The sequence below is a fragment of the Mauremys reevesii genome, linkage group 23 (assembly GCF_016161935.1).
Source record: "Mauremys reevesii isolate NIE-2019 linkage group 23, ASM1616193v1, whole genome shotgun sequence".
Taxonomy (NCBI): Eukaryota; Metazoa; Chordata; order Testudines; family Geoemydidae; genus Mauremys; species Mauremys reevesii.
Genome location: NC_052645.1, coordinates 2,184,062 through 2,208,697, shown reverse-complemented (window position 1 = coordinate 2,208,697; position 24,636 = coordinate 2,184,062). Strand labels below are relative to the sequence as shown.

Here is a 24,636-nt window from a genome sequence, read left to right as displayed (position 1 = left end):
GGGATATGCAGATGCCTACAGTGATCCTCGGGACCCGGCCTACCCGCTAATGCCCTGGCTCATGAAGCCCTATACAGGCGCCTTGACAGTGAAAAGGAACTCTTCAACTACCGGCTGAGCAAGTGCAGAATGGTGGTGGAGTGTGCTTTCGGACGCCTCAAGGAGATGGCGGACCTTACTGACTCGCCGGACATCAGCGAAAAGAATATCCCCGTAGTTATTGCTGCTTGCTGTGTGCTCCACAATCTCTGTGAGAGCAAGGGCGAGACCTTTTTGGCCGCTTGGGAGGTTGAGGCAAATCGCCTGGCTGCTGTTTACGATCAGCCAGACACCCGTGCTGAGAGAATATCCCAGCGGAAGCGATATGCATCAGGGAGGCTTTGAAAGCGAGTTTCCTCGCAGAGCAGGGTAACCTGTGACTGTCCACTTGATTTTAAGAGAGCCTGATCATAAACCAAGTTTCCACTTCCGAAGGACGTTTTAAAACTTAGGACATGTTTTAGTAATTAATAATAAATCTTTCGTTGACTTTGCATTTCTGTTTCTTGGTTGAAACATGGAAGCATTCTGTGCTGGGTAAGGTGTGCACTGATGGGTGGGTTTGCAGGAAGGGCGAGGGGTGCCGCCTTTGGATAGGGGTTAACATGACGGCTGTGGGTTTGGGCGTTGGAAGGTGAGGGGTGGGGAAAGGGTGAGTATCTGCCCTGGATGAGGTCTCTTTGGGGCTCAGGGCACCGGGAGGATCGTGACTACGGTCCAAGTGCATGTGAAGGGAAGCCTTCCTTTACATTCGGGGATGGCAGGCACCAGGACCCTGCACAAGCATACACATCAAGGAAAGACCTGGGCAGCATACACCACACAGACTGTCCCTGGTGCCTAGTGACTGCAGTCTGTGTGTGCCCTGCAGTTGACCCTGCAGCCAAGTCTGTAGCATGGCACTGTGGGCTATGCACTGAAATTACAATTCCCCCCCCCACACACAGAACAACAGAAAGTCTTCTGACACCAGAAACGTGACGGAAACAGTCAGTAACACCAAACCGCTTTAATAATGTAGTACACAGTGGGGGTTTGAACTTGGAGTTGGGACTGGTTGATGCTGTAAGGAAAGAGCTTGTACAAATTTACAGCGCAAGAGTTGTCTCGAACATTATCGGTGTGCTGCGTGCAGGGACAGTTCTCACGGCCCCTACCGCCTCCTTCTTGTAACTTTGGGTGAGGGGGACAGGACTTCTTGGCGTTGGAGGGTGGTTGCAGATGCACTGCAGGGGGCTCTCCTCCTGCCTGCAGTCTTGCAGAACATCTACAAGGCGCCGGAGCGTGTCCGCTTGCTCCTCATTAGACCAAGCAGCGCTTGAGTCACCTGCTGGTCTTCCTGCCGCCACCTATCCTCCCGCTCCAGGTGTGTGCGATGCTGCTGACACAGGCTCTCCTCGACTGTCTCTGCTCTGCCGCCTCCGCTCTGGAGCTGGCCATCAGTTCCTGGAACATGTCGTCCCTAGTCTTTTCTTTCGGCGCCTAATCTGAGCCAGCCTCTGCGAGGGGATGCCGGGCAGTCCGGGAAGGAGCCAAGCTGTGTGATGCGAAAAGTAGGTGATTTCCTTGAACAAATACATGTTTGCCAACAGTAAACACAGTCTAGTCAGTTTCAGTTAAGAAGACCAAAGAGGGAACTAAGTCTCAGGAGATCTCAGAACTAGTCCGAGATTTCGAATACGCCTCATTGGCGGCGCCATTGCACTGATAGCGCATGCGAGGAGAGACAGCTGCATCCTCTTGCACAAAGTCCTGGTAAGCCTTACAGTACAGAGTGCTTATCAGTTAGTGCTTAGCTGTGCTCTCCGCTGGAGGCAATGTGCAAAGCAGAAAAGATGACCGCTGGCGGCACCTCCCACCAGTGAACGGAAAGATCCCTGTATGCTTTTCCTCTGTGGCCTCCAACACGTGGCTGTTAAGCGAGGGCCATTCTTATGCAAAGTAAAAGTCTGTTAAGCGAGGGTCATTCTTATGCAAAGTAAAAGTCTGTTAAGCGAGGGTCATTCTTATGCAAAGTAAAAGTCTACCATTTACAATAGTAACAGTACACTAATTCCACTAATTAGATGCAGCACTTCCACAACGACATCACCCTGAGGCGTGTCAGAGGACTCAGAGAGAGCGGATGCTCACAGAAGCCCTGCACAGACCAGGACCATACGCTGCCATGCTCGTCGAGGCGATGGTCCCCCTTTACCTGAGGATGGCCTGGCGCGGAAGAGTGTGCTTCAATGGAGCACCCAACAAGGCACCTCTACCAAGGAACCTCCTGCTGAGGCTTTTCCAGCTGCTCTCTGAGAGCTTTTTTGAACTGTCCCCAGAGGACTATTGCTCCATTCCTATGTGTGTAGACCTGCTGTTTGTATAGTTTCATATTTAAAAATTTTTATATAGTATTTCTATTTTTATATATATCCCTGTTTCTTAAAAAATAAATGTTTCCTGTTTGTAGCACTTACCGCCTGATCCTTCCCTGATTCCAAGTCCGGTTAATGGGCAGGGACGGTTGGTAGGGGATCTCTGTGAGGGTGATGAAGAGATCCTGGCTGTCAGGGAAAGCGGAGTGGGTTCGATGTCGCCTGCGCCGTCCTCAAAAGACCCTTCCTCATCTTCCCATCGGCGAACATGGAGGAGGAACTGTCCCGTACACTATTCCGCCCTCAGAGTCCACCGTCACTGGTGGGGCAGTGGTGGCAGACCCACCTAGAATGGCATGCAGTGCCTCGTAGAAGCGGCATGTCTGGGGTTGGGCCCGAGCGTCCGCTTGCCGCTCTGACTTTTTGATACCCTTGTCTTAGGTCCTTCACTTTCACGCGACACTGCATCGCATCCCGGCTGTATCCTTTGTCTTTCATGGCTTTAGAGACCTTCTCGAAGGTCTGCCCGCTTGTTGGAGCGCAGCCCGAGAGCACAGACTCTCGCCCCACACAGTGATCAGATCCTGACTTCCCGGTCAGTCCATGCTGGGGACCTCTTTCTATTCTGGGATTGCCCGACTCCTCTGCTGGAGAGCTCTGCATCGTTGCAGGTGCCGGAGCTCGCCCGATGTGCAACCAGAACGTCAGATTCAAACCGCCCAGACAGGAAAATGAATTCAAATTTTCGCGGGTCATTTCCTGTGTGGCTGGCCAGAGAATCCAAGCTTGACTGCTGTCCAGAGCGCCAACAGAGTGGTGCACTGTGGATAGCTCCCGAGCTGCTAAGTTTGATTAGCATCCACACCAAGCCCAATTCGAGCTAGCAAGTGCGAATTTAGCGTTACTCCACCTGCCGGGTGGAGTACCAAATTCGAACCAAAGAGCCCTCTAGTTCGAATTAAATGGCTTCCTGGTGTGGACGGTTGAGCGTTAGTTCGAATTAACGCTGATAAATTTGAATTAAAGTTCTAGTGTAGACCAGGCCTGACTGAAGATCTAAAGGTCCCTGGTTCAATCCCAGGCTTTGGCAGGCCTTTGATCTTTCCTTGGGCAGGGGTGGCTTGTTTTCTGGGAGGCCAGCAGCACCTTTATCTGAGGCAAGTACCTGATTTTGAGCTCCCAAACAGGATAACAGAGAGCATGGGCTTCTTCCCCTAGTTGGCCCACCTGACCTATAACGATGAGAAATGGGAGCTGTCTTTCCCACATGACTTATTTGTCGACCCCATCCCCAAGCCTAAGCTGGCATAGCTAGCGCAGACTGGGCAGTTCATTGCATGAGAGACACTGTCCCAAAGCAGGACTAATGCTTAGAGCTGGTTATCAGTGATTTCAGATCTGCTAGTCTGCAGCAAGACTCCCATTAAGTCTTAACCAGCTCTGTTATTACACAGGAAGAACAAAAGGGTGAAATGGGGCCTGGAACCCTTAAGAAGAATCCACCCCACCGAGTACAACACTTGTCGCTACCTGCTCCCAGCCCCACTGAGAATGTTTTGGGGTCACTCCTTGCCTATATCAACCTAGGGTTTTGGAGAATCCCCATTAACAGGTGCTCCAGTGGCACAATTGGTTAGTGCACAGTACTTATAGGGCAGTCCTGAGAGGTGCTATGCTGAGGTTGTGAGTTCAAGCCTGGCCTAGAGCACTGGTTTTCATTAACCAAGTGGCTTCACCCCTTATTTACTCCTCTGGAATGTAGAATTCCAGCCCAGGGGACACTGAGGCAGGGCAGGAGTCAAAAATGCCCCTTCACTTATTACCTCCTCTCCAGAGCGCAGGTGAGAATCTACCATCCTTTCTCCCCACCAGCCCCTGTGCCAGGATCCTCAAGCAGAGCCTGGAGTCCTGCCCATCCTTGACCCCTGAGCCTGGAGGGAGAGAAGCAAGGAGCCATTGTTAGAGGGCTTTCCCTTCCCCCGCCCACTTCCCGCCCATCTCCTCATTCCCTTCATGGACCCCTGGGATGTGAGTAATTCTGTATTTGAGTGGCTCTCCCTCCCGGCCAATGAGCTTGGCGTAGACTAGCAGGGAGGGAGGAGGAAAGGGATTGTGCTCCAGTGCGAGCTCAGAAAGAAAGGTGCAGGTCCCCCACTAGAGCCCAGCCCAGCAGAGCACAGCAGGCTGGAGAATGTGTGTCTGGGTCTGACTACTTCTCCCTGCTCTTCCATTTGAGCTAACTTCCCCCAGCTGTCTCCAGCCTCCCAGTCAGCGCAAGGGGGAGAAGGGCCGTGAAGGAAGAGCTTTGTGCTCCACAAGGGCTGGCTTTTTGGGAGGCCAAGCGGGTAGAGGGATGGAGGCCACTGGAGGAGCTGAGCCGGCTGACTGTCCATGGCTTCTAAAAGAAGGGCAAGAGAAGGTCCCGCGGCTGCCTTGCCACTGGAGAATGCGGGCATTGATCCCGCTGCCTCTCGCATGCGAAGCGAGCGCTCTACCACTTGAGCTAATTCCCCTACCTTGGCCAATGATGTCTTGATCCATCCATTCGATAACGGAGGCCACATCGCTCTCGCGCCAGCCGGTTACTCCTTCCAAAAGGGTCAGGCAAGGGAGTGTTTCCCATAGGGCGGCTAGCTCAGCTGGTTAGAGTGTGGTGCTAATAACTCCAAGATCATGGGTTCAAGCCCCATGCTGGCCACTGTGGGAGGGGGAAGGTGGCTACTGGTCTTCTGGCTGACTGCTAGAGGTGGCAGAGGCTAAAACCAGATTTCCCTCTAGGCTCAGCTTCAAAGTTACAAAAAACAGGACTAAAACTCCCTCTTATCATAGGGAAAATTCACAAGCTAAAACAAAAAATAATCTAATGCATTTCCTTGCCCTTACTTACAATTTTTGTAATCTTAGATGCTCATTTCAGGTATGTTTTCAGGAGATGTTTTTCCTTCCTGGTCTCTCTCTCCATCCAGAGAGGGAACAACAAAAAGAGTACAAACAACACCCCTCCACCCCCACTGATTTTTTAAGGGTTCAGTCCTGAACAGGACAAACATATATATTTGAATTTGGCAAAAGAAAGCTTCAGCATCACTGGCATGACAAGCGCAGAGTCCTCACTGGAACACCACAGGGTATGACATTCTTGGCAGAAAGAATATACACATTGAATTTCTGGCAAGGGACACCCAAAAGAGTCTTGGCAGGACAAAGGGCCTAGGGTTCATTCCTGGCATGACAAGCATATGGGGATTACATTCCCCACAGGGAGACACACAGCTTTAAGGGAACACATGAATTTGGTAGGGCTCTACTAATTAGTCTTAGCTCCAACACCTCGCAATCTGATGACCAGGCCTATCTTAGCAAGCAAGGCTTTCTCTTAGCTGATCACTATTTGCTAGCCCTCTGGTCCCTTGACCATACTCTGGACTTTGGGTCTGGAAAAGAGCTGGCAAAAGCCATAAACCAGGTTGTTATATAAACTGCACACGGCTTCGGTGGAGCTGCGGGAGCAGCGGACCCTCCTCAGGCATGCCTGCGGGTGGTCCACCGGAGCCGCGGGACCGGTGACAGGCAGAGCGCCTCCCGTGGCATGCTGCCCTGCTTGAGGTGGCGAAATGTCTAGAGCCACCCCTGCTTCACATTCAGTAATGTCAAAGTTCTTGGTTCAGGCTTGTAGCAGTGATGGAATAAACTGCAGGTTGAAATGAAGTCTCTGGAGTACATCCACAGCTGGGAGGGGTCATTCAGTCCTTTGTAGAGAGCTTCAGTTTGTAGCAAAGTCCCTCCGAGATATGAAGCAGGATTGAAGACAAGATGGAGATGAGGCATGAGCCTTTATAGTCTCTGCCATGTGGTCTTTGCTTTCTTTATCCAGCATGTGACATAGAAAAACCTTAAAGTTCTGTCCATAGGCAGGTCCCTGCAGACTTTGCTGAGGCACAAGGCGATCTGCCTTCTCTCAATGGGTCGATTGTATAGCTGATGGTCCTTAATGACCCATCAAGCAGGCTAGACAGAACTGACACCAACTTGTCTGGGGTGTTCCCAGGAAGCAAAGAACAAGTTTGAAATACGGGCAGCATAGAGCCAATAATCATAACGACAACTACAAAAATTATAGCTTCCTTATAAGCAGCCAATCAAAACTTCTCAATAGAACCCTTACACGACAACCTTTCTACCATATTGGCTGCAAATATAGAACAGTGGTTGCAACGGTGATCTATACAGTTACAGATTATGTCAATAACGTCACAGGAGGTGACACGGCATCAGTGAGACTGATACTGGAATATTGCCTCCAGTTTTGGTGTCCTCATTTGAAAAAGATGTTGTGAAATTGTAGCTGGGGCAGCAAAGAGCCACCAAATGTTCTGAGGGCTGGAGAAAAATGCCTTCTAGTGAGCTATTGAAAGAGCTCAATCTGCTTAGCTTATCAAAAGAAGATTGGAAGGTGACTTCATTGAAGCGTTGAAGTGCCTTAATGGAGAGAAAATATTCGGTATTAAAGGGCTCTTTAATCGAGCAGAGAAAGGCATAACAAGACCCAGTGGCTGGAAGGTGAAAAGAGACAAATTCATATTACAACTAAGGCACAAAATTCAACAGCGAGGATGTTTCACCACAGAAACAAGCTACCAAGGAAAGTGGTGGATTCACCATCTCTTTATATCATTCAATGTGTTTGTCCCAAAAGTAGCTATTGTGTCATACAGGAGGCCTCTGATATGCAGGGGGTCAGATGAGATGCTCTAATGGTCTCTTCTGGCCATAAAGTTGACTAATTTCTGAAAAACTGAGGCCTGGTCTACACTAGGACTTTAATTCGAATTTAGCAGCGTTAATTCGAATTAACCGTGCACCCGTCCACACCACGAAGCTATTTAATTCGACATAGAGGGCTCTTTAGTTCGACTTCTGTACTCCTCCCCGACGAGGGGAGTAGCGCTAAATTCGACATGGCTATGTCGAATTAGGCTAGGTGTGGATGCAAATCGACCTTAGTAGCTCTGGGAGCTATCCCACAGTGCACCACTCTGTTGATGCTCTGGACAGCAGTCCGAGCTTGATGCTCTGACCAGCCACACAGGAAATGCCCCGGGAAAATTTGAATTCCTTTTCCTGTCTGGCCAGTTTGAATCTCATTTCCTGTGTGGACATCGTGGTGAGCTCAGCAGCACTGGCAACGATGCAGAGCTCTCCAGCAGAGGAGTCCAGGGAATCTCAGAGTAGAAAGGGGGCCCCAGCATGGACTGACCGGGAAGTCTTGGATCTCATTGCTGTGTGGGGCGATGAGTTCAGGCATTCGAGCTGCGCCCAACAAACGGAATGCAAAGACCTACGAGAAGGTCTCCAAAGCCATGACAGACAGAGGATACAGCCGGGATGCAATGCAGTGCCGCGTGAAAGTCAAGGAGCTGAGACAAGGCTACCAAAAAATCAAAGCAGCAAATGGACGCTCCCGAGCCCAGCCCCAGACATGCCGCTTCTACGAGGCACTGCATGCCATTCTCGGTGGGTCTGCCACCACTGCCCCACCAGTGTCCGTGGACTCTGAGGATGGGATAGTGTCGACGGCCAGTTCCTCGGCGATGTTCGCAGACGGGGAAGATGAGGAAGGAGATAAGGAGGGGGGCAGTCGACAGCGCCACAACGCTGATTTTTCAGACAGCCAGGATCTCTTCATCACCCTCACTGAGATCCCCTACCAACCTCCCCAGCCATTACCCCTGACCCTGAATCAGGGAAGGATCAGTCTGTAAGTGCTTTAAACATGTTAACATTTATTTTTAATGGAGCAGGAATAGTTACTAGTTGAAAAGAAGGTCAACATATATGGGGATAGAACAGAAATCCTCTTGGGATATCTCCGAGAAGCTCTCCTGGAGGTAATCGAAAAGCCTACGCATGAGGTTCCTGGGGAGAGCTGCCTTATTGGGTGCTCTGAAGTAGCACACTTTTCCGCGCCAGGCTTTCATCTGGTACTCCAGGACCATTGCCTCAACAAGCATGGCAGCATAGGCCCCTGGTTTGTGCTCGCTTTCATGCAGCATGCGCCTCTATCTCTTTCTGTGACCTCCTCAGGTGATCTCGCCAGAGACTCCTGCATTAAATTAGAGTGTTGTTTACTATTAGTATTGGGAGTGCTTCACTGTTCCTTTGCATAACAAGAAGCGCCACTTTACAGCCACGTGGTGGAGGCTGCAGAGTGTCAGCATACAGGATCTTTCCCAGGAACAGACGAAGGGGTGGAACAGGGGCAGAGTTTATGCTTTCAGGATTGCCTGCAGCAAGAGGACAGTGGTATACATTCACTTTTAAGCAGCCAAAAGTCTTTGGCTTACCATGCCTGGCTGCTCCACGGATTCTGCTGTCCTGCCCCACTTGTCTGATCTGCAGTGCAATACCCCAGGCAATGAAAGCGAATTCCAAAATTTGAACTGTCCCTGAGTGAGTGCGCATGAGATAGGTGGTGTGCATGGTCTTGTTCACAGATACTGACTAGACTATGTTTCTTCTTTTCAAAAATCTATCTATGTAAGGAATTCACCTTTTTCCCATCACACAGCTGCAACTGTATCCCGACCTGCTCCAGCATGCCCTCACAGAGGCTGGCGAGATTAGGCGACGCAAGAAAAGACACGGGACGAGATGTTCACTGAACTTATGGGCTGCTCCTGAGCCGAGGCGGCCCAGCAGAGCCAGTGGAGGGAGAACCTTTCCCAGCAGCAGCGCCACACAGCGAACGGGAGGACAGATGGTGTCTGGAGGACCAGCAGGCGACTCAAACGCTGCTTGGACTAATGAGGGAGCAAATGGACACGCCCGCGCCTTGTGGATGTTCTGCAGGACCGCAGGCAGGAGGACAGAGCCCCCCTGCACTGTATCTGCAACCGCCCTCCCCCGCCACAAAGTCCAATACCCCCCTCACCCTAAATAACAAGAAGGAGGTGCGCCAATGGCCGTGAACACTGTCATTCCACCCCAGCACAGTGCTCTAGTACCAAAAAGCACTCATTCGCTAAATTTTGAGAAGTCCTTCCCTTTCTGGGTCACCCAAGGCCAAATCCCAGTTTCATCCCCTAACTGTGTAGTTGATTATTAAAAATAGTTTGCTGTTCATTACTGTTTCCGCCATGTTTCTTTGAAGAAGACTTTGTGTGAAGCGGGGGGAGGGCTTTGGTAATTGCATAGCACAGTCACCATTACCAGGGTACAGACACGGGGGCAGGATCTACAGCAGGTCAGCAGGTCACAGCACACAGTGTCACACAGCAGGTCTCACACACACAATGCAGTCACTAGGCACCCTGGTCGGTCTGACAGTAGAGCAGCTCCCTGCAGAAATGCTGTCTGCTGCCCCAGGGTCCTAGCGCCTGCCATCCACAAATGGCAAGGCAGGCTGCCCTTACCCTGCCCTTCCACCATAGCCCTGAGCCTCCAATGCCCCAAACCTCAGCCCCAGCCAGAGCCCGCACCCCCCTACCCCTCCTCCCCCGTCCCACCCCCCCCGCACCCCCTCCTACGCCCCCAGCCCAGAGCCTGCACTCCTCACCCCTTCCTGCCCCCCCACCAGTAACCCTCCTCCCCCCAGTCCCCCCCCGCCACACGGCCTCCTAGCCCTGCACACAGAGTCCCGAAAAGGAGGGATGGCAGGCTCTGAAACAACCAGTCCGGCACTGCAGACTGCTCTAGGAGCAGGAGCCTGTCATTCCTCGAGTGCAGAAGCGGTGTTAACATCACAGCACACCCTACCCACCACAGTCTGCGTCCCTGTTTCAACCCTTTAATGTGAATTCATTAGTAAAGAAAACGTTGTTAATTAACAATATTCCATTAACTTTATTTTTAAATGTGTGTTGAAGGGGGAAATGTGGTGAACGGGTATGTAACCACAAAAGAAAGTCAACAGTAACTGAAATAGGGGCAGGTTCAGCTTCTCTGTAAAGAAACTGAACAGTCACAGGTTACCCTGCTCTCTGAGGAATCTATCTTTCAAAGCCTCTTGATGCACAGCGCTTCCCGCTGGGCTCTTCTAATTGCACAGCTGTCTGGCTGAGCGTAATCAGCAGCCAGGCAATTTGCCTCAACCTCCCATCCCGCTATAAAGGTCTCCCCTTGCCCTCACAGAGATTGTGGAGCACACAGCATGCAGAAATAACAATGCGGATATTGGTTTCGCTGAGATCAGAGCGAGTCAGTAAGCTCCTCCATCTCCCCTTGAGACGTCCGAAAGCACACTCCACCACCATTCTGCACTTGCTCAGCCGGTAGTTGAAGAGTTCCTTCTCAGTGTCCAAGGCGCCTGTATAGGGCTTCATGAGCCAGGGCATTAGCGGGTAGGCTGGGTCCCCGAGGATCACTGTAGGCATCTGCACATCCCCAACCGTTATTTTGTGGTCCGGGAAGAAAGTGCCTGCCTGGAGGCGCCTAAACAGACCAGAGTTCCTGAACACACGCGCCATGAACCTTGCCCGCCACCCGATGTTGATGTTGGTAAAACGTCCCCTATGGTCCACCAGTGCTTGCAGCACCATTGAAAAGTAGCCCTTTCGGTTTATATACGGGCTGGCCTGGTGGGCCGGTCCCAGGATAGGGATGTGAGTCCCATCTATAGCCCCACCGCAGTTTGGGAATCCCATTGCGCGGCCATCTATGACAACCTGGACGCTTCCCAGGGTCACTACCTTGAGAGCAGGAGCTCAACGATTGCGTGGGCTACTTGCATCACAGCAAGCCCCACGGTAGATTTGCCCACGCCAAAGTGGTTAGCTACTGACCGTAGCTGTCTGTGTAGCAAGTTTCCAGAGGGCTATGGCCACTCGCTTCTGCACACTCAGGCTGCTCACATCCGGGTGTTCTTGCACTTCAGGGCAGGGGACAGCAAGTCACACAGTTCAAGGAAAGTGCCCTTACGCATCCTGAAGTTTTGCAGCCACTGTGATTCATCCCAGACCTGCAGCACTATGCGGTCCCACCAGTCCATGCTTGTTTCTGGGCCAGAATCGCCGTTCCACAGCATGAGCATGACCCATTGCCACCATGATCTCCACGGCGCGCGCATCGTGCTTTCTGAGAGGTCTGTGCCACTCTGTGACTTCATGTCCTCACCGCGCTGCCGGAGCCGCCGCCCGATTTCTCAGCATCTGACTGTTGAAGAGGTGTACAATAAGGTGCGAGGAGTTGACAACGGCCATAAGTGCAGCGATGATCGCAGCGGGCTCCATGATTGCAGTGGAGTGCTGTGGCGTCCGCGCTGTCACTAACAGGAAAAGTGCGCGAACTGATTTCCCGCCGGTGGGAGTGACGGTTGAATGCTGACAGTTACCCAAGACCACCTCGACACAGTTTTTCCCAGCAGGCATTGGGGAAATCCCAGAATTCCAATGGGCAGCGGGAGTGCGGGAACTGTGGGATAGCTTCCCACAGTCCACTGCTTCTAATTCTGACGCTGTCCCTGTTAGTGGACTCACAAAGTCGAATTAGTGTCCTTAGTGTGGACGCACAAATTCGACTTTGTAAGGTCGATTCTACAAATTTGAATTAACTTATATCAAACTAATCTGGTAGTGTAGACATACCCTAGGAAAGTGTAACATAAGTGAGAAGAAAAACCTCTTTGTTACTTCCCTGGTGGTCTAGTGGTTAGGCTTTGGCACTTTCACTGCCACGCCGAGGGTTCAATTCCCAGTCAGGGAAAAGTGACTTTAAATCAAAACTGCCTCAGTTATTTTTCACTTACAAAATAAACAAATCCATGTTTTTTCCTGATTCCCATCTTCCCACGATTCACCAACGAAAGCTTATGCTCCTGTATGTCTGTTAGTCTGTAAGGTGCCACAGGACTCTTTGTCTTTTGAGGTGAGTGCAGCTTGCTTGGGATGGTGCTGATGATGGATAGAAAAAAGGCCGGAGTCAATGACTGATGAGACCACAGAAGGGGAAGGGGAATGGCAGCCCCACAGAAGGTCCTGGGTGCTCTGATGCCCCAGTTATTGCACCCTGGCCTGTCACAGAGAGAGAAAAGACCCAGTGGGACCCAGTGCCCCTACAGTGATCCCATGGACAAGAACCTGGCTGGGAGTGGGGTGAAGGTTCCCTCTGGGCAAAGGGGAGCTGAAACCCCTCAGTGTCCTGGAATTTAAGCAATGGAAGCTTCAAACCCTGCAGGGGTGGGGGCTGAACCTTCAAACCCTGCAGGTGGAAAACCAGCCCAACCTTCAGCTGAAGGTTGGGCTGGACAGGGAGGCAGGTTTGTATAATTTTTGGTGGTGCCCAGAATGGGACCAAGTCCTGCCCCACACCCCACACACACCTGCCTAAGGCTCTGGGGTGGAGTTTGCTGAGGGAGGGAGAGGGGCTGGGCTCTGGGAGAGAGTTTGGGTGCAGGGGCTGGGCTCAGTCAGGAGGTTGGGGTGGAGGAGAGTGTGCAGCTGTGGGAAGAACAACTTGGGATTGCTTGGGGAAGCCACCTTTAAAAACACAAGTGTAACATCCTAGTTACATTTTAATAAGACCAAATTAAATGGTGCAGGACAGAGCCAGCTACAGTCTATTGTCCTGGACAATAGGAGCCATCAAGAGTCCAAACCACTATTAATGGCCCACAATTTGCATCATTAAAACAGGACCTCAGAGTTATAGTTCATATTTCTAATTTCAGATCCAAGAATGATCAGTTCATACAAATAGGATGAACACACACAGTAGATTATAAGCTTTGTAATGATACTCACAAGAGACCTTTTGCATGAAGCATAGTCCAGTCACTTTATATTCACACTCATTAGCATATTTTCATAAAATCCTATGGAGTGCAACGTCACAGCAGGGAAAGGGCTTTTCTCATGCACCTGGGAGCAGTTGAGTTTCATGTTCAGGCTGTGGGATGAGTTCCTCCAGGTTTCTTGTAAGCACACAGGACCTTCGCGGGTGCCTCGATACAGGAATGGCCCAGACATGATAAAGTGATGGGAATTGCATTGTCCTTTTTTATTTCTGTATTTCCAATGACATTTCTGTTTGTGATTTCGTTTTGTTTTGTATAACTGTGTTTTCTCCTGGATTTGATATTTAACGAAAAAAAGAATAAGGCCTCAAGGCACCAGATGGAGGAGCAGGCTGGGGTTAGGACTGCTAAGAGAGCGAGAGTAGCAGGTTTTCTGTATTGTTTCCTGCCCTCATTTTTCTTGACTAGTTTCTGTTCTGTACAAAATTTGCCAGTTTTCCACATGTGAGCCTGGCTAGCTCAGTTGGCAGAGCTTCAGACTTTTAATTTGAGGGTCCAGGATTCAAGTCCCTGGTCAGGCAAAGAAACACTTTCTCTCCGTAACACCCCTGAAGAATTTCAGAAGGACTTTCCTTGACTTTAGTTTTTCCTTTTCAGGACATGGCCTTTCCTAGGAAGGGCCCTTTACTGCCTGGGACTGAAGGTGCTACTGCCTCACCTGTCCACTGGCCTCACAGTCTGGAGGAAGAAAGGCCTCTGGGCCTGCAGCAAAGTGCTGGGTGCTGACTTTTTGAGCAAATGCAGGGCTGGCCAGAGAGGCATGTTCCCACTGAGTCCTCCCTGCCAGAAAAAATTGTCCCCACAGACAGGGGCGGCTCCAGGCCCCAGCAAGCCAAGCGTGTGCTTGGGATAGCAAGCCACGGGGGGCGCTCTGCCGGTCGCTGCGAGGGTGGCAGGCAGGCTGGCTTCGGCGGCGTGCCTGCGAAGGGTCCGCTGGTCCTGCAACTTCGGCGGACCTCCCGCAGGCAAGCCACCGAAGGCAACCTGCCTGCCGTGCTTGGGGCAGCAAAATGCCTAGAGCCGCCCCTGCCCACAGAGTCCTCCCTGCTGGAAGTCTACAGTAATCAACAGGTGCTCTGCTGGTCCCATGGTGTAAGGGCCAGCACTCAGGACTTTGAATCCTGCAACCTGAGGTGAAGTCTCAGTGGAATCTGAGCACAATTCCTGGGCCACAAACCCGGCTGGGTCTTCCAAGGCTCTGTCTTGCTTTCTCAAAGGCCATGAAAGCCTCTACAAAAGGTTTTTTTCTCCTGCTGATAATAGCTCACCTTAACTGATCACTCTCATTATAGTGTGTATGGCAACACCCAGTTTTTCATGTCCTCTCTGAGTGTGTGTGTGTATTTTCCGGCTGTATTTTCCACTGCATGCATCCAGTGAAGTTGGTTTTAGCCCAGGAAAGCTTATGCTCAAATAAATTTGTTCGTTTCTAAGGTGCCACAAGAACTCCTTGTTCTTTTTGCAGATAAATTAATGGAGGTTAAGTCCATGAATGGCTATTAGCCAGGATGGGTAAGGAATGGTTTCCCTAGCCTCTGTTTGTCAGAGGGTGGAGATGGATGGCAGGAGAGAGATCACTTGCTCATTACCTGTTAGGTTCAGTCCTCTGGGGCACCTGGCATTGGCCACTGCTGGCAGATAGGATGTGAGGTTGGATGGACCTTTGGTCTGACCCAGTATGGCCATTCTTATGTTCTTATGAAGGGAGGGGCAGAGCACTGGGACAGAGCTTCTGTAGTGTAGTGGTTATCACGTTTGCCTAATATGAAAAAGGTCCCTGGTGCAGAAACATGTGGGTTTAATTTTCCCAGCTCCTACTGGCCTATTCCCTGCTGTTGTAGGAGCAGCAGTGATTTCAACGCTCAGAAGGTCTGTTATACTTCCCCTGCTCCCACTTTTGTCTCCTCTCCCTCTCTGAATGCCTGTGAAGTGGCTTTCCCCATCCCGCTCCCTCCTGGAATGCTCCTGGGATGAAGGGGCTGGTTGAAGAGCAGAAGAGCTCCCAGGTAGACAAGGTGTCTGGGACTCTAATTAGGCAGCACTCACACACCCAGAGCATGGACACTGCCCAAGGTGGAGTGTGACCAACCAGATGCAGCCAAGTCATCTCTAGTCGCAGGCCATGAGGTGCAGGCCCTTAAAAGGGGGAGGGGCCCTGTGCTCAGGAGAGCACTCACAAGCTTGTACCTCCAGTGAATGCCCTTTGCCCGGACCGCCTGGCCAGTGGTTCTCTGTGTTGTATTTCATTGTGCCTCAGGGAGAGTTACCTTCATCGCACCGTCCATAGCTGCGCTGTGGGACACTTACCTTGCAGAATCCTGACATCTCCAGTGCTGTGCCTGTCCTGGGAGTGAGTGTGACGCCCCATTCTTTTCAGCTTAGCTATCAATATAATAAATGTGCTGCTTTCTGCCAAACTCCGTGGGTGATTAGTGCTTCCTACGCTGACTAGCTGGCCCAATTTTGGGTAACACCTGTGATAAACTCAACCCCTGCAGGACAGAGGGTGATGAAATGAGCTGAGAAAAGCCTTGGCATCAGCAGGGGAAAGCTAGAGGCTCTGGCCAGTCACCTTTGAAGCCTTGTGGCTTGGTCTCCTCTGCCCTTGGAGGCTGGCCTATGGCGGCCGGCTCTTCTGTGTGACTTGCCAAAGGAGGAAGTGAGGCAGGAATGGGGCAAAAGAGGAAAGTTGAGCTGAGGAAGGCAGGGCAGAAGCTGCGCCCAGTGCGGCTACGTGTTAGTAGAGCACCACCAGTCATTCTGCAAAGCCTGGGAGGTGCGGTTGGCTGCTGGGAGGCAGAATCTGTGCCTGCCTCTTGGCTTCCTGGGATGGCTACTTGCAGCCCAGGAGAAGGACAGTTCTGGGTGAAAGGAAGACAAGCAAAGCTCTGGGAGGAAATTTGGGTGCGCGGTGCTGGCTCTGCGCTGGGGGAGGGGGTTGGGGTACAGGCAGGGTGGCACTTACCCCGGGCACTGCAGCTCCCAAAGTGACCGGTACACACAACCGCGGCAGCAGCTCCTAGGTGGGCAGGGCCAGGGGTCTCCGTGTGCCGCTGCCTGCAGGCGCTGCCTCAGAGCTCCCATTGGCTGCAGTTCCTGGCCAATGGGAGCTGTGGAGTTGGTACTCGGGGCAGAGGCAGTGAATGGAGACACTCCCCCCACCCCAGGGGATGCTGGGACATGCCGGCCATGTCTGGGAGCGGCACGGAGGGACGGAGGCAGAGTGGGCAGGGAGCCACCTCAGTGCTGCTGGCACATCTCTGCACACCCATGGGGAGGGGAGCAGAAGGCCTCCATGTGCTGCCTGGGGTAGGGGCAGAGCACAGAGCTGCCTCCCCTCCTGGGTCTATTACAGGAGTGGGTGGGTGGGGTCTTTTGGCCTGCAAGGTGCAGCAGGTCGGACTAGATGATCACACTGGTCCCTTCTGACCTTAAGGGCTCTGAGTCTAAAAGGGAGAGGGAAGTAAAGGGGAAAAAAATAAAAAATAAACCAAACATTGTAATACCAGGATGACTTCACCTGCTCATTGTATAGTCCTGCCCCTTTCTTCTTCCACTGGGTGTTTAATGACCTGCAGGACATTGATTCTCTCATTCCATTGCTAAACTGATACAATGTGACTGAAATTAAACCAATTCCCAGCAGAGAAAACATCACATCTCTGTATTGGGTAGGAATCAAACCCACATCAACGGCTTGGGAGGCAGCTATGCTCACCACTATACCACCAAGGCAGCTGGTAAAAGTACCACTTACACTTGCCCAATGAGGCTAGACCAGAATCGAGGCGTTTTACTGCCTGTTAAAATGTACCGGGGTCTCATCACTAAAAAAAACCTACCTCTGTCTTCACCTGGGTTTGAACCATCAGCCTCTCAATTAGGTCACCAAAGTGGTTAATCACAGACCCAGGTAACTACCCTACTTCCCAAGCTTGTGTATGAAGCATGTACAGGGGCACACCTGGCTAGTGAGGGAGGCGCACTGCTGGGGTTATGAGTTCAGGCCTCACCCAAAGCATCGGTTTTCATTAGCCAGGGAGCTTCTCCCACTCACTTTGTCTAATTCACATGGAAAGTGCCATACGAGGGTGATGACAGTAAATTCTAAACTCTGAAATGTGGAGGTGGCCCAGAGATTGGGATAAGGGGTTTGAAGAGGAAAAGGTCTAAGGATATAAAACCAGACAGGCTCCAGGGGCAAGTACGGTACAACGCCTCAACAGGGAGCCATTTGGGGGAGGAGGTTTCACGTCCTCTGTTCAATGTCCTGAGAGGTATTTTAAGATGAAAATAACACCATGGCTCACAGGTGACTGGCACGTCCTGGGTTAAAGAAAGGAAGGGACTTGGGTTAATAGTCGGAAGATTTGTGTTACTGCCACTGTCTGACCCCCCTTCAGTGCAGAGGTTTGTACGTTGCTGGGTGGAACGCACAGACTCCTGGAGAGCAGGGGCAGCTGTTTCCATGGCAGAGAGCCTGGCACTTAGGAGACTTTCTACACTTGCTGTTTTGAGGCAATTCAATAAAATAACGGTGGAGCTACAATGTCTGGTCCAAAATTTCAGCCCCCCCCCCGGTGCAAAAATGCTATTTTAGGATCTAAACAGAAGGCTTCCGGCGCTAGGACACCTGACCAGAGAGCTCAATGAGGGGCGTAAGAGCTGCTGACTCTGAGGGTCCGGGGCTAACGCCACGTACAGGTGGAAGTGTAGTGATTTATGTGCTGGAGAAGGAGCACCAGCGACCCGGCGAGAAACCCGGTGAACTTGCTGCGACTCCAGCTGCTGCCCTGGGGGAGCCCCAGGGGCCTGCTGCTGCCCGCCACCCCAGGAGTGCTGCTGCCGGGGCCACCGAGCTGCGGCTGCTCCTGCTGCCCGGAACCACAGGAGGGAGATGATTTTTTGACAGTGACAGACGCCTCGTCCTAAAGGCCTTTGTCTGCCCCCTTCTAGTGACTGTTTGGCACAGGAATGCAGCCCTCACTCCTGAGTCTCTCCTGGGGAAATAATGTTTCTGTGCAAAACACCAAAACTTTTGACAGAAAGGAAGAAAAGGAAATGGCCACACGATGGGACTAGGACATAAGGAATGAAACACAAGATGCTTCTCCCATGTGCATTGACTTTGAACCTTGTTTATGTGTTGTCTCTCATGTCCTGGGACCAACATGGATACAACAAGGGGGAGGAGGTCACATAATATCTTCTAAAGGACCAAGGAAGGGAGTATTATTTACTCCTTCTCATAACACAAGAACTAGGAGGGGTCACCACATGAAATGAATAAGCTGCAGGTTTGAAATGAACACACTTCCCTCAAGCTGCTGGCAATGCTTCTACTAATGCAGCCCAATCTGCTGTTAGCCTTCTTGGCAACAAGGGTGCTGTTGACTCATATCCAGCTTCTCATCCAGTGTAATCCCCAGCTCCTTTTCTGAAGAATGGCTGCTTAGCCAGTCGGTCCCCAGGCTCTAGCAGTGCAGGGGATTCTTCCTTCCTAAGTGCAGGACTCTGCACTTCTCCTTGTTGAACCTCCTCAGGTTTCTTTTGGCCCAATCCTCCAATTTGTCTAGGTCACTCTGGACCCAAACCCTACCCTCCAGCGCTTGGATTCTTCACATGCTTTCACAGAGTGAAGAGCACATGTTCCATGATTTCATATGGCAGAGTTTTATGCTATAGGGAGCTTTCCCTGTATGAATTTGACAGGTGAATCAACATAGAGACATATTGTGACCCTTCTCAGGGAGCTGAGGGCTGTGAGTTTCCTTGTTGCCACCTTCCACTAGGAAGAGGGAGTTTTGCATTTGGCAGCTGGATGTTAGTGACCAAACTCACCCAGCCCGTCAGGCACTCAAGGACCCTACTCTGAGCTACAGCAGCCACCCTAACCCTGAGTTCCTTCAATGTGTCCCCTCTGGGGTCCAGCCCGATCACCAGATACTCAGAGAAATCCCAGATTCTCTCTGCCCAAAGCAATAGTATATCCCAGGTTACTAGTTTTACTGTGGACCACTGCTACTGTATCTCACACAGCACTTGAGTATAGTTATCAAACAAGCAGAAATTTATTTAACAACCGATAGAGATTTAAACAAACGTGGAGTGATGGAAACCGTTACTAACTAAACAAAATCAGAAAATGCAACCTACACTTTTAATAGTTACCTTTCCTATCTAAGTAGATTCTCACCTTACACTTCAGTCAATTTCACTGATTCCTAGTCCCTAGGAGCCACGGCCCTGCCTTTCATGAAGCACCACTGGTCATTAGGAATCTCCTTGGTGAATGGACCCAGAGTGTTTTTCTCCACCCTGTTATGAACTGAATCAGTCTTTTGTCTTTATTCACAGAAAGGACGATCTCCTCATTCTCATATTGTCCGTGTCACTTCCACAGGGTTTCATGTCTATAATTTGTCTTTGATGGTTTTCATTGGCTTTTCTGGGTTGGTGCAAAGGCTGACAATGGAGCAATACATCACATAACTGGCTAGCAAGGAACAGGTGCCAATTCCCTCCCACTGGAATGGGCTGTTCCCAACAAGACCTATGATTGGGGTGACTCACTTTCACAACAATACCATATGGGCATAATTTTCCATGTACTTACATTACCCCTTAACCATGACTTGGACACACCTCTCGCAGTGAGTAGGAGTATCAATAATTTACAAGCTTTCAGTAGAGATCTCACTGCTATGCTTCCTGGATAAATATCATAAAAGCAGTGTATTAGCTGTGAGGAGTTTGTCAGGTCTGAGACAGGAGTTGCTTGTGAAGAACTGTGACCCCCTTTGCCAATTGGCACCAATGAGCTTTTGTCACAGATGCACTGAGCTATACCATCACCCCCTGATAGAACAGAAAGGCCAGCACAAAAAAACAGAGAGAGGAACAATAAGATACTAAAATGACAATGGCTGGAACTCTCCATTTCTCTCAGTCTTTGCATTCATGGGCACTAAGAGCTGTAGCTACAGTTGAGGAACCAGGTGAGCGGACAGCTGGCTCCCCCTCCATACGAGTAACTTTCTCACACATAGGGAGATGGGTCAAATTTGGAATTGATGTTAAGGCTGTGTCTACACTTCAAACACTGGAAATATTCTTCTGACAACCTAACACTGTCTACACTGGGGCTCAGGTCACATTAACTACTTCTCTCAGTGGAGAGGACTTTTCACACCCCTGATAGATGTGCTCTGCCAACACAGCTTTTCAACATCGACCAGCCTTTAGCTGGCTTATTGACCTGAAAGGCAATGGATTTCAGTCTTTCTTTATATTGATGGTTGATGAGTGCAGCTGTCCTACCTGCTGGACACATCCTGAGACAGATGTCAGGCCTTTCCTTTGCAAATTAGAGAAGTGGGGAAGACAGTGACCCTTACAGTCTAAGTTGGTAAAAATTTATACAACTTGTCACCTCGAGTAGCTTTCCTTTGAATAGAAATTGACTTAGAAACTAAACAAAATAAATTCTATTTGAAAACACAAAATATTAAAATGTATACTGGGCCAATATTCTCTTATACACACTTTCTCACACACATTCTCCCACCCCAACCGTTGGAGTGAGGTTTTCCACCAGAACTCATTACACTACAGGGGGTAAATTAAATCAAATTAACTTTTCAAGATTAGCCACCATTTCCTGTACGACTAACAAAACAAAACAAAAAAAGACAACTTTCAGTTTTCCAAAATACTTCAGATTATCACACATTTAGTCTCTTCTTCTTTAACCAATAACTTCACCAATAATCTCATGTTAATAGATGATAAAAACATATTCAAAGATCACAAATTCTTATCATATATGTTAGTTTTCTTCTAATGCCCATTGCCAACAACTGAACCTTGGCTCAAGATGTGGTTTGTCCCAACCACTTCTGTGAGTTCATATATCTCAGGATCTTCTACAGTATGTGTTGGGGGAAGGGGTCTCCTATGTGGGAATCTTTGCATCATGAGGAAAAATACCTCTCGTGTCACACTTTTAATCTTTCAAAGTGAGAGAAGATAGAGAAGGAAGAAAACTACATTGGGGAAGAAAACTACCAGAGCCTCATCCAGGATAGTGATTGGGGTGTGCTATAGACCGCCGGGATCTAGCTTAGAGATGGATAGAGAGCTCTTTAATGTTTTTAAGGAGGTAAACACTAATAGGAACTGCTTGATCATGGGGGACTTTAACTTCCCGGATATAGATTGGGAAACAAATGCTAGTAATAATAATAGGGCTCAGCTTTTCCTAGACGTGATAGCTAATGAATTCCTTCATCAAGTGGTTGCTGAACCGACGAGGGGGGATGCCATTTTAGATTTGATTTTGGTGAGTAACGAGGACCTTGTTGAGGACATTGTTGTAGGGGACAACCTTGGCTCGAGTGATCATGAGCTAATTCGTTTCCAAATAAATGGGAGGATAATCAATAGTGCATCTGAGACTAGGGTGTATGATTTCAAAAGGGCTAATTTTACTAAATTAAGGCGACTAGTTAGGGAAGTGGACTGGGCTAACATATTTAGGGATCTAAGGGCAGATGACGCCTGGGGTTACTTCAAGTTGAAGCTGCAGGAGTTGTCAGAGGCATGTATCCCGAGAAGGGGGAAACGGCTCGTAGGTAGCAGTTTTAGACCGAGCTGATGAGCAAGCGCCTTAGAGGGTCATTAAGAAAAGCAGAAAGCGACCGGGAGTGGAAAATGGGAGGGATCAGCAAGGAAACCTACCTTATTGAGGTCAGAGGGTGCAGGGAAGCTGTGAGAAAGGCAAAGCGACGAGTGGAGATGGATCTAGCGAAGGGGATTAAAACCAATAGCAAACGGTTTTTTAGCCATATAAATAGGAAGAAAACCAAGAAAGATGAAGTGGACCGCTTAATACTTTAAATGGAGTGGAGATTAGGATAATCTTGGAATGGCACAATATCTGAACGAATACTTTGCCTCGGTCTTTAATGAGGCTAATGAAGGGCTAAGGAATAGCGATAGAGGGACCGATGGGAATGAAGATATGGGGGTAGACATTACGGTAGTTGAGGTAGAAGCCAAACTGGAACAGCTTAACGGAAGTAAATCGGGGGGCCCGGATAATCTTCATCCTAGAATATTAAGGGAATTGGCGAGGGATATTACAGTCTGTTAGCTTATAATCTTTAATAAATCCTAAATTCGGGATTGTACCGACTGACTGGAGATTAGCTAATGTAGTTCCTATATTCAAGAAGGGGAAAAAAGTGACCCGGGAATTATAGGCCTGTTAGTCTAACATCTGTAGTATGCAAAGTCATGGAAAAATCTTAAAAGAGAGAGTGGTTCCGAGCATGAGGTCGATGGCAACTGGGATAGATTACAGCATGGATTTACGAAAGGTAGATCGTGCCAAACCAACTTGATCTCCTTCTTTGAGAGAGTAACAGATTTTTAGACAAGGGAAATGCGGTGGATCTCATATATCTGGATTTCAGTAAGGCGCTTGATACGGTACCGCATGAAGAATTACTGGTTAAATTGGAAAAGATGGGGATCAAGTGAAAATCCAGAGGTGGATAAGGAGCTGGTTAAAGGAGACTGCAGAGGGTAGTATTGAAGGGGAACTGTCCGGTTGGAGGGGTTACCAGTGGAGTTCCTCAAGGCTCGGTTTTGGGTCCGATTTTATTCAATCTATTTATTGCTGACCTGGGAACCAAGAGTAGGAGTGGGCTGATAAAGTTTATGGATGACACCAAGTTGGGGGTATTGTCAATTCGAAGAGGATCGATATTCTCCAGGGAGATTTAGATGACCTTGTAAACTGGAGTATTAGTAACAGGATGAAATTCAATAGTGAGAAGTGTAAGGTTATGCATTTAGGATGTCTAACAAGAACTTTAGTTATAAGCTGGGACGCACTCAGTTGGAAGTAACGGAGGAGGAGAAGGACCTAGGAGTCCTGGTTGATCGCAAGATGACTATGAGTAGGCAATGTGATGTGGTTGTTAAAAGGCTAATGCGGTCTTGGGTTGCATTAGGCGAGGTATTTCTAGTAGGGATAAGGAGGTGCTAGTCCTGCTATATAAGGCGCTGGTGAGACCTCATTTGGAGTATTGTGTGCAGTTTTGGTCTCCCATGTTTAAGAAGGATGAATTCAAACTAGAACAGGTACAAAGAAGGGCCACTAGAATGATCCGAGGAATGGAAGGCCTTTCGTATGAAAGGAGACTTGAGGAGCTCGGTTTGTTTTCCTTAACCAAAAGAAGGATGAGAGGAGATATGATTACACTCTTTAAATATATCAGAGGGATAAATACCAGGAAGGAGAAGAATTATTTCAGCTCAGTGCTAATGTGGACACGAGGACGAACGGATATAAACTGTCAGTCAGGAAATTCAGGCTTGAAATTAGACGAAGGTTTCTAACCATCAGGAGTGCAATACTGGAACAGTCTACCGAGGGAAACAGTGGAAGTAAGGACCTCCATGACTTTAAGATTAAGCTAGATAAGTTTATGGAGGGGATGGTATGATAGGATAACGGGCTTAGTCAATAGGTCAATTATGTGCCTGGTATGATATAACCTTTCCAGAGGGTTTGGCTGGAGAGTCTTGCCCGCATGCTCGGGGTTCAGCTGACCGCCATATTTGGGGTCGGGAAGGAATTTTCCTCCAGGGAAGATTGGCTATGGCCCTGAGGTTTTTCGCCTTCCTCCGAGGCATGGGGCAGGGTTCACTTGCTAAGGAGTGGGTGGATCGGCTTATGTGGCCTGCATCTTGCAGGAGGTCAGACTAGATGATCATAATGGTCCCTTCTGATCTTGAATTCTATGATTCTATGATTCTATGAAGTGATGTAAATGCATAAAACACAAGAGAGAACTGTCTGGTCTACACTAAAGACATTTATCGGTTAACTATATTACTCCGATGTGTGAAAAATCCACACCACTGAGCAATGTAGTTACACAGCCCTAACCCCCTGTGTAGATAGCTATACATCAGCAGCAGAACTTCTCCTGCCAAAAGAGCCACTGCCGCTTGCGAGGGTTAGACTAATCAAGTCCGATGAGAGAAATCTCTCCCATTGGCTGAAAGCGTCTGTAATAGCAGCACTACAGCAGCGCAGCTACATTGGTGCAGCTGCACCAACATCAGCTTTATTGTGTAGCCATAGCATCAGACACAAAACCATAGAATCAGAACTCAACATGCGAGTATCCGGAAGTCTGAAATTGGAGCCTGATACATTCATTGCCTCATTGGTTACCATCATTTCTACAGCCTTGAAGTCCTTGTTACCCAATCAGGCAGCCAGTTTGGGATCCACGGGGAAGGAAGGTCCTTTGAAGCTCTCTCTTTGGATCCAAATGGTAAAGGATGATTGTTCTCAATGTAACCTGGCATCCTTTGGAACTGTAATCAGTGACACTGAACTAGGAAATGGAGTTGTACAAACAATTTTCCTTG

The 24,636-nt window shown here is 49.4% G+C and overlaps 2 non-coding genes across 2 annotated transcripts; one reads left to right on the top strand and one right to left on the bottom strand.

Moving 5' to 3' along the window:
• Positions 1 to 4,836: 4,836 nt before the first annotated feature.
• TRNAA-CGC lies at positions 4,837 to 4,909 on the bottom strand. Its single transcript has one exon. It is a non-coding gene; the product is annotated as a tRNA-Ala (tRNA).
• A 111-nt stretch (positions 4,910 to 5,020) lies between these two features.
• TRNAI-AAU lies at positions 5,021 to 5,094 on the top strand. Its single transcript has one exon. It is a non-coding gene; the product is annotated as a tRNA-Ile (tRNA).
• The last annotated feature ends 19,542 nt before the right edge of the window (positions 5,095 to 24,636 follow it).